Below are 10,750 nucleotides of genomic sequence, written 5' to 3' on the forward strand. Positions count from 1 at the left end.
CCAAAATTAAGCATATTTTCGTACTTAGACTCATTCATTTACTTCATACTTTTACTGCCCCCTTATATGGCAATAATCAATCTGTCCCCCAAAATGATTTCTTTCCTTGATTAAACCTGTTAGTATCCGTTAAGCAGTGATCCCTTAATTAAAGGGAATCACTTGTGGTAATTGATTCTGATTGTGATTATTTCCATGTTTGTGTTGAAACTTTACTTATTACCTTATTCTTCACTCGTTTTCAAAAACTATAAATACCCTACCCTCTATTCTTTTAAACACACGAACAACTTGAGTTCAGAACACACACTTACACTCAAAACTCTCTCTTTCTTTACTGCTACTTGTGTTATTGCTTTGTCTAGCCGGCTGAAAGCCAAGGCTAGACTGTGGAATCTTGCTTGCTTTACCCTTCTACATTTTGCTTCTCTACTGGTATGTCCTAGTTAATTTTTAGTCCCAACAACAATATGTTTCCATAAGTTGCTTCAGTTTCTCATTCTTGTTTACTTCTGCTCCTGTTTCCGCAGTCAAGTTATGTTACTAGCATGCTGTAATATGTTCCCTTCCCCTTTTAAATTAATGCTTACCTATATGTGTACTCCGTCAGTTATTTGTCGTGTACTTGCTACCCTATGAACCCCAAACCCCCATATCCCCTATATGTATTTTTGTTCCTTTGGATGGTTTGTGTCCATTCCAGCATCAGCTATTGCTGTGCATGACCAAACCAGACCCCTACTGGGGTTATACAATGTGTCCTATAATCCCTTGCCCCTTGAATGATTGCTGGTTCTGTGTAGTTTGAGTTCACTACTACAACTGTTTTCAAGACACCCTTTACCACTTACTATTCCCAACCCAGTTTTAATAAATCTCTGTTCTGCACTTCCACTATACTCTTAGAACCTAGGTTCTGCCCCTCTTGTGTGAGCCTTGCCTTGGGACCCATGAGTTCCCTCTAATCTTGGACACATAAGGGCTGGCCCTTCCACACTGCACTCATTATATTTGGTTATGTAAACCTGGGTGTGAGCACTGCCCGGGATCCCCTGAGATCCTTAGGGAACTTTGACACACTCAGGTATGAGAAAAGCTTTGAAACATTAGCATTGAAGTGATTAATTATATAACTCAAATAGGAAGTTAAGATCAGGCTTCTTTTGGTTGTAATTTCTTATTTCTGCACTTCTTTTGTAATTCAATCATCGAGACCGTAATAATTTGTAAACAATATCAGGGGATTAGTGAAAAGGGTGGGTAGTTGTACATTGTGGGTAGATTGGGTAGATAACATGCCTATAGGATCAGCAATAAATTCTACACGCTTCACTTTCATAACTAGAAACCATGCCTATAGGATCAGTGCTTGTTTAAAATAAATTCTGCATGCTTCACTTTTACACAACTAGAAATCATGCCTATAGGATGTAAAGCTCAATTTTCGTTACAGCATGTATCCAAACTCGTTTCCCTTAGAAATCATGTCTATAGGTCCAAAGTCAGCCTTCATACACTTAGGTACCATGCCTATAGGATCTAAATGGCTATAATAGAAATCATGCCCATATAGATTTTAAAAACAGTTTAGCTGGAGAAGCCGTCTAGTTCTTGTCGATATTCTGAATTGGAATAGTTAATTAATCTGCCGCTTCTTTAATAAGTTTCTCAAACACTGTTTCGACTTAGTTCCAGTAGAAAGCATGTTTATAGGATCCAAATCGCCTGTTTAAAATTAATCACTGCTCTACTGCATTCCTAATCAATATAGATATCGTGCTCATAGGATATCATTATTACGCCTAGGCCAGCCTTAGGTAACTACTTGAATAAAACTGGGACTGCCTTATTTAATTATCACTTGCTACAACCAACAGGCAGGCCTGAATTCAGACTTCTTATTTGAGCTATATAATGAATCTGGTTCTGACTCAAATCCCCCGCTTTAGGACTTAAAAAATTCAGACTTTAACTGTGTTTGAGTCATGCTATTTATATGCATTATTTGCGGAGGTTTATATGAGCCTTCTAGTTGCTTACATGTTTCCTCTTTAAATGCATTCCTACGTGTTTTTGTACCTTGCCTTAGCCTTTTTACCTTTAAACCTAAGAGTCGGCCTAAAATCCTCCCTCTTGTAGGAATAGTAGTCCTAAAATTCCTCCGGGACTGATAGGAATGGGACGGGTAATAGCACGCAATAGAGGTCGAGACCAATCCACACTTTAATACCTTTACGGGGTGGGAAGGGTAGATATGGATATGATGACTGGTGCGCTAATAACACGTGTAGCCTGTCTTTTGAGGAGTGAATACCGGGTATTGCATTGATGTGATCCATATTACAAACAAACCTAGGACCCCTTTACATTCATCAGCATGCTTAGATTATCACTCTTTTCAAAACCTTGCTTTATTTAATCGTTTTCAAGCACTTGTGTATTTAGAATCCCCTATTATTTGAGCTTTGTTTGTTTACTTGTTAATTGCACAAATTCACAAAACTATCTGGCCGGGAACCACACTAGTGGATCCTGAGGGGTGCCTAACCTTCCCCTTAGGATAATTTCAAGCCCTTACCCTATCTCTGGTTATCAAACGTAGTTGTAGTTGAACCCCATAGGTACCCTAACGCACCTTAAAATTGTTAGGTGGCGACTCTTCAAAATTGCAAAAACCCTTTTCCCAAAAGGAAATAGTTGTCCCAACCAAATGTCATAAACCCGATTTCGCGAGAAAAAGGGGGGGCGACATTCGCCAAGTCACTGACCTTGTTCGGCTTGCAGTGTCCTGAAGGGTTTTCACCAACAAACCTCTCTTATTTGTTCATCTATCAACTCACCGTCGCCTTACGGTGCCCGTGAGGGTTTTCACCAATAAGACTCTCTCATTTTTTATTTCTCTCAGCTTTCTGTCGCCTTACGGTGCCCGTGAGGGTTTTCACCAACAAGTCTCTCTCATTTTTTCATTTTCCCTGCTTAAACCGGAGTGTTGCCCCTGATATGAATCACACCCATACTTGCTCGACTTGGCATCTCTCGAAGATTGATCGGAAGGTCTTTCTTTGGACCGTAATGTGGGCTTTTGGGATAGGGTTAGAAAGAAAGAATATCAAAAGGCTCAAAACAACTCAGATGGGTTCAAAATTACAACTCTTGGAATCAAATTTCTTTCAACAACCACAACTTTATGCCCCAGTTTCTTTGTTTGGGGACTTTTGAATTTTTATTTTGATGGGACCGAACCGTGAGGCTGCCTACGTATCCTTAAAAGGAATCAGGTCGAACGTAGTTCATGCATAGGAATTGCTTTGTGGTTGTTACTTCTCTCCTTTCCTTTCTTTCTCTTTTTTCTTTTCTTTTTCTTTTTTGTTTTTTTTCATTCTTTCCTTTTCTTTTCTCTTCTCTTTCCTTCTTTACTGCTTTACTTACCTTTTGCGTCCGTGTTTCTGAATTTTGCTACTGATTCCAAAAGAGGGGTATGAAAGGAAATAAATAAGGACAAAGGGGTAACAAAGGATAAAGTGTTTAGATAGCAGAACAAAATTCCTTCGTCATTCCAATCTTCAAAACATGCCAAGTACAAACAAACACAATTTAAACCAAATAAATCATACATAATATCTTTTGACTGCATCAGAATTGATAGCCATATCTACACATTTGCCTTCCATATCTGTTAAATACAAAGCACCATTAGACAACACTCTCGTTATGATGAACGACCCCTGCCAATTTGGGGCGAACTTGCCTTTTGCCTCGGCCTGATGTGGAAGGATGCATTTCAATACTTGTTGACCCACTTCAAATTTTCGTGGACGCACCTTCTTGTTATATGCTCTTGCCATTCTCTTTTGATACAACTGGCCATGACACACTGCTGCCAATTTCATCAATCAAACTCAATTGCTCCAAACGGGTTTTGTCCCACTCATCGTCATCAATCTCGACTTCAGCAACAATCCGAAGGGATGGAATTTCAACTTCCGCGGGTATCACTGCCTCAGTTCCATATACTAACAAATAAGGAGTTGCACATACTGAAGTGCAAACAGTAGTGCGATAACCTAGCAAAGCAAAAGGCAACTTCTCATGCCATTGCCTGGACCCTTGTACCATTTTCCGAAGTATCTTCTTTATATTCTTGTTGGTTGCCTCAACTGCTCCATTCGCCTTGGGGCGGTATGGGGTGGAATTTTGATGCGTAATCTTAAACTGTTAACACACTTCTTTCATCAAATGACTGTTAAGATTAGCACCATTATATGTGATGATCACCTTTGGGATTCCGAACCGACAAATGATATTTGAATGAACAAAATCGACCACTGCCTTCTTGGTCACAGACTTGAAAGTTTTAGCTTCAACCCACTTAGTGAAATAGTCAATGGCCACCAGAATGAACCTGTGTCCATTGGATGCTGCTGGCTCAATTGGTCCGATGACATCCATACCCCAAGCAACAAAGGGCCATGGTGTGGACATTGTGTGCAATTCAGATGGCGGAGAATGAATCAAATCTCCGTATACTTGGCATTGATGACACTTGCGCACAAAACTGATACAATCTCTCTCCATGGTGAGCCAATAATAACCTGCTCGAAGAATTTTCTTTGCCAGAACATACCCACTCATATGCGGCCCACAAACTGCGAAATGTACTTCTGTCATGATAGTCATGGCTTGATTTGCATCGATGCATCTTAACAATCCAAGATCTGGGGTCCTTTGTTCAAAACTCCTCCACTGAAGAAAAATCCACTAGCCAAACGTCGAATTGTTCTCTTTTGATCACCTGTGGCTTGTATCGGATATACCCCCATTCTGATGTACCCCCTGATGTCATGGAAACACGGTTCACCGTCAAGTTATTCCTTAACCACATTACAATAGGCATGCTGATCACGAACTTGAATATGCAGAGGGTCGACATAAGCTTTGTCTGGGTGGTGCAACATTGACGCCAAGGTAGCCAAAACATCGGTAACCTCATTATGGATTCTTGGAATATGCCTGAACTCTACAGATCGAAACCGTTGACAAAGATCATGCAAACATTGTCGATACGGTATAAGCTTTAAATCTCGTAATTCCCATTCTACTTGAATCTGGTGCACCAGAAGGTTTGAGTCTCCCAAGACCAAGACTTCCTGGACACCCATGTTTACAGCTAACCTCAAACCCAAAATGCATGCCTCGTACTCAGCCATGTTGTTGGTACAATAGAAATAAAGCTAAGCCGTAATAGGGTAGTGATGCCCTATTTCAGAAATAAGCACGACCCCTATTCCGACACCTTTCATATTAGCGGCCCCATCAAAGAAAAGTTTCCAACCTGGTTTTTCAACCTGCTCCACCTCGTCAATATGCATCACCTCTTCATTGGGAAAATAAGTTCTCAATGGTTCATATTCTTTATCGACCGGGTTCTCGGCCAATGCTTGGGCTTTCATCGCGGTCCGAGTCACATAGATAATGTCAAACTCTGTGAGCAAGATTTGCCATTTTGCGAGCCTTCCTGCGGGCATAGGCTTCTGAAAGATATACTTTAGAGGATTCAGGAGAGAAATGAGGTAAGTAGTGTAAGACGACAAATAATGCTTCAACTTTTGTGCCACCCAAGTCAGGGCGTAACATGTCCTTTCAAGGTGAGTGTACTTAACCTCATAGGATATGAACTTCTTGCTGAGATAATAGATGGCTTGCTCTTTCCTGCTGGTGATGTCATGTTGACCCAATACACAGCCAAATGAATTGTCCAAGACTGTCAAGTAAAGAATTAAAGGCCTCCCGGGTTCAGGCGGGACCAACACAGGTGGGTTTGACAAATACTCTTTGATCTTATCAAATGCTTCCTGGCATTCATCAGCCCATTTGACCGCAGCATCCTTCTTCAGCAACTTAAAGATGGGCTCACAAGTTGTCGTGAGTTGAGCAATAAACCTGCTGATGTAGTTTAGTCGCCCGAGCAAACTCATCACCTCAGTCTTGTTCCTTGGAGGGGGCAATTCTTGAATAGCTTTGATCTTTGATGGGTCCAACTCAATGCCTCGATGACTGATTATAAATTCCAACAGTTTCCCACATGGAATACCAAATACGCATTTTGCAGGGTTGAGCTTAAGATTGTACCTACGGAGCCTCTGGAAAAACTTTCTCAAGTCTTTGACGTGGTCAGACTGCTTCCTGGATTTTATGATCATATCGTCCACGTAGACCTCAATCTCCTTGTGTATCATGTAATGGAATATGGTCGTCGTTGCCCTCATGTAAGTTGCCCCAACCTTTTTTTAAACCTAATGGCATTACCCGGTAGCAATAAGTTCCCCATGGTGTCATAAATGATGTCTTTTCCGTATCTTCATCATCCATTAAAATCTGATGATACCCCGCATAGCAATCCACAAAAGACCCAATCTCATGCTTGGCACAATTATCAATCAAAATGTGGATATTTGGTAGTGGGAAATTGTCCTTTGGACTCGCTTTGTTGAGGTCACGGTAATCAACACACACTCTGATCTTACCATCTTTCTTCGGCACAGGCACAACATTGGCTAACCACGTGGGATACCGCGTGACTCGAATGACATTTGCATCAAGCTGCTTTGTGACTTCTTCTTTAATCTTTACACTCATGTCAGTTTTGAACTTTCTCAACTTCTGCTTGACGGGAGGGAATGCTGGATCAATTGGCAATTTATGGACCACCAAATCGGTGCTCAAACCTGGCATGTCATCATACGACCATGCAAAAATATCCTTATATTCCAACAATGCTTTAATTATTTCTTCCTTGATTCGTGGCTCAAGATGGACACTTATCTTAGTTTCTCTGGCATTATCTGGGTCCCCTAAATTGATTGCTTCCGTATCATTCAGGTTAGGCTTGGGTTTTTCTTCAAAATGACTTAGTTCCTTACTAATCTCTTCAAAGGCCTCATCCTCATCATATTTTGATTATCATCACACTCTATTTCTTGAATCATTATTTCATAATTAGATTGACTTTTAAGACTGGGCCGAAGATTCCTCATGCATGTCATATCATTGAAACCAGCATAAAAATAACTGTACAGAGAAGAAAAAGAAAACAAAAAAAATAAAATTATCAGGAATGATGGAAAAGGGAATTGTATTTCATTGAAAATAAAGGATAACAAGGTTTGTACATCAACAAGCGGAAAATAAAAGTCTGGGTCACAACCCTGGAATGACCCATATGTTGATACCCAATTTTTCCCTATGTAATTTTCATATACAAAATACTTTCAAAATAGTATGTATAGGCATGCCTAAGTGTTTTGGTATTTTTCCTAATTTTTATAGACTTTTTTAAATCAATTTATTGTCCATTTTAGCAATAAAAAAATCGATAATTATTTCTAAAACTATCAATTTTGGTGAATAGTTCATTTTATTCTCGTATTCATACCAAAATATAGTTAAGGTAATTTTTGTATACTTTTACAAATTTATTTGGTATTTTTAAAGCTAAATTACATACAATTGCAATTTTAGCCTATTTTAGGATTAATAGCATTTCTATAACTATAAAATTGTTTCCAGCATTTGTTTTAATTAATATTTATATCTTACTAATTGGTTCAGTGCTTTTAATTTGTTTTTTAAAACCATTTTACTATTTTTTAAATAAAAAGGGTAAAACTGGCTATTTAACATTTAGCCTCATTTCATTTCAATTACAGCCCCATTTCATTTCAATTGTAGCCCTTAAATTGACCCAGTTCTACCCCAATTAAATCAGCCGAATTCCAATTTTAACCCGGCCCCGACCCAATATAAAAAGCCCGCCTGGTTCCTATTACTGATCCAGGTCGTTGATCAAAATCAACGGCCATAAATCCCCCTTGCCATTTTTAACCCCAATGACCTACCCTAATCCCTCATTCTCACCTGGCCAGCCGCCTTTGAATCCCAAACTCTCTCAAACTCTCTCAACCTCTCCGGAACCCTAGCCTCCTCCTACCCCCTTTTCAACCGCCTGTCACCGGAATCCATGGCTTCTCAGGCCATGGATAGTTGGTATTCATCTCCCTCCACCAGTAAACCATGGTTGTTCGAAGTTTCGAGACCTGACCTCGATGATTCCCTCTCCGATCTTCTCAGACCTTTGATTCCATGGCTTCTCCGGCCATGCTCCGGCATATTCAAAACTCAGGAGCCTGATTCCTGACCTCTCCGACTCAGGATCGGACCTTCTTCCAAGCCTTTCTCATTTCTATGATTTTTCGAAACCCTAAGCTTTTCGAGGTTCTTTCCCTGTTGTTTGCTTAGATCTATGCCGTATCTACGCTTTACTTGACATTTAAAGTGTTTTCCCCAAAAGTTCTTTTCAAAATCATTCGTCTTCGATTTTAGGGTTTCTAAAAGGATTTTTCCAAAAATCTTTCTGATTTTTCTTCTTCTTTGCTTTATGTGTGTTTGTCTATATCATGTTCATGTGATTTCTTTTTACTACGCATGTACTGTCTTTCTACTTTTCTTTTTCTACTATACATGTTATTCCTGTGTTAATCTTTGTTATGCTTCCTGTACTCTTTTACTATGTGTGTTTACCGTTGAGATTTTTTTATTTTTTGTTTTACTCGACTATGTTTGTATTCTTGCTAAACATGCTTTATTTGCTTTTGTTTAAGTTTGTATCATCTCTTTCTTCTGAACTTGTTTAAGTTCCGAGTTTTCTCCAAAAATGTTCTGTATGATCTTGAGTTAGCTTTCTTCATTTGTTGTTCCAAACGTGCTATCATATTGTTTTGTTTCTCATGAGGCTCTGCGAACCTTTGAGTTTGTTTCAACGGCTTGCCTCCTCCCCTTCATGTTTGATTCAATTTGAAACCCTAGGATTGGGGGTTTCCTTTGGCGAATTTGATTTTTGTGTTCAAGTTAGGGTTCCACTTTGGGACCCTGGACTCTCAGACTCACTATGAGTCTGCAAATTGGACCTGTATCTCTTTGCTTATGATTCTGAACTTCTCTTTGATTAAACTCTCTTTTAAATAACTTGACAGTCTCTTCGTGATTCATATATTTGCGTGCTTTATATATGAGAACTCTTCTTTCAAAAGGTTTTGCCAACTACTAATTGATTTCGAATTCCTTTAATGGTGTTTACTTGATTGTTACAGATTTTCCCTAATTGAACCTTTCTTTACCCCTTTCCTGACTTGATTCATTCGAGTAAAAGCCTGTAATTTTGATTTTACTGGCTGGTTCCCTTTCCTTTTTCTTTTTTACAAACCGTGTACCATTGGGCTGTTGCATTAAATAACTGCTATGTATTTACCCCTTATTACACTGCTTGGAAAATATTTTTTCAAATCCCTTTCCTTAATTATTTTTACCTGTTTGAAATCAGAATCCCTTAACTAAAGGGAGATTGACTACAATATTATTTCCTTACCTTTTCTTACTTATTTGCTGCGCTATAAAAGGGGCTCGACCCTTCTGCATTGGGACAACTAACTAAAAAAAACATTAGAACTTTGAACTTTGGAATCCTAAGTTCAATACCCATACTCTCACACGCATACTCTCAATCACAATACTCTTTTAATTCCTTACTCTCTTCTGAGACTTTTCGTACTGCTTTGCTTGCAACTTGGCTTTTCAAGACTGTTGTTTTACTTATTTGTTTTCCCCAAAACTGGTATGTCTTGATTTTGATTTCAGCTTCTTCCCTATGTGTTTACTTTACAGTTACCATATTCCTGTATACTTTGCTGCTCATGTTCTGTATTAAATATGTTACTTTCTTTTATGTTTACTGTTTGTTATAAATTCCCCATACCCCCATCCCTTTCTATGTGTTGAGTCAAGGTTCATGGCCAGGCAGTATCCAAATTACTGCTCAGGTCTGAACCTGACCTTCAATGGGTCCTAACGCCCAAATTTAGCTAACAGGCTGGTCAGGAATGTGTCACCATCCTAATTGTTGGGCATGACCACTAGCCTGTCATGGCCTTCCCTAACTCCCCCTCTATTACACTTACACTTACTCTTAGACTCTAAGTTCTGCCCCCCTCCTATGAGCCTTGCCTTGGGGACCTTGAGTTCCCTCTGAACTTGGACATTAGAGGGATGGCCCTTCCACACTGCACTATAATCTGATCCTGCAATGTATTTGGGTGTAAGCACTGCCTGGATTTCATGAAACTCCTTGGAACTTTGACACACCCAAAAGATGACAAAGGCTTTGGAAATCTGATCTTTGGAAGTTGGTTTATTTCATGTTTCAGACTAGGAGTCTAAATTAGGCTCTCCTTGGTTGGAATTTTTAATTTCTGATGTAAATTTTTTACTTTTCTGGATTCATTTAAGTTGTAATAATCTTGTAATAACTTATGGGGTGTATAGTAAAAAATGGGGGAGGGTCACTCATGTTAGGCATATGGGGTAGATATCATGTTTTAGGTCTTTACTTCTGCAGTCACAACATTTTTGTTTATGTATCTGCATATAGAGATCCTGCATGTAGGTTTTCATATAGAGATCCCGCCTATAGGTTGTTTCATTACTGCATTAGAAATCTTGCCTATAAGTTATGCATTTCATTAGAAACCATATCTATAAGTTTCTGCATTTCTACATTAGATAGGTTTCTGCATTTCAGCATATAGAAGTCATGCCTATAAGTTTCTGCATTTTAGCATATAGAAGTCATGCCTATAAGTGTCTGCACTTCTGCATATGCATATGTCATTAGGCAAACAATCTATAGGTTAAAGAATAA

Source organism: Nicotiana attenuata, chromosome 2 (assembly GCF_001879085.1).
Source record: "Nicotiana attenuata strain UT chromosome 2, NIATTr2, whole genome shotgun sequence".
Taxonomy (NCBI): Eukaryota; Viridiplantae; Streptophyta; class Magnoliopsida; order Solanales; family Solanaceae; genus Nicotiana; species Nicotiana attenuata.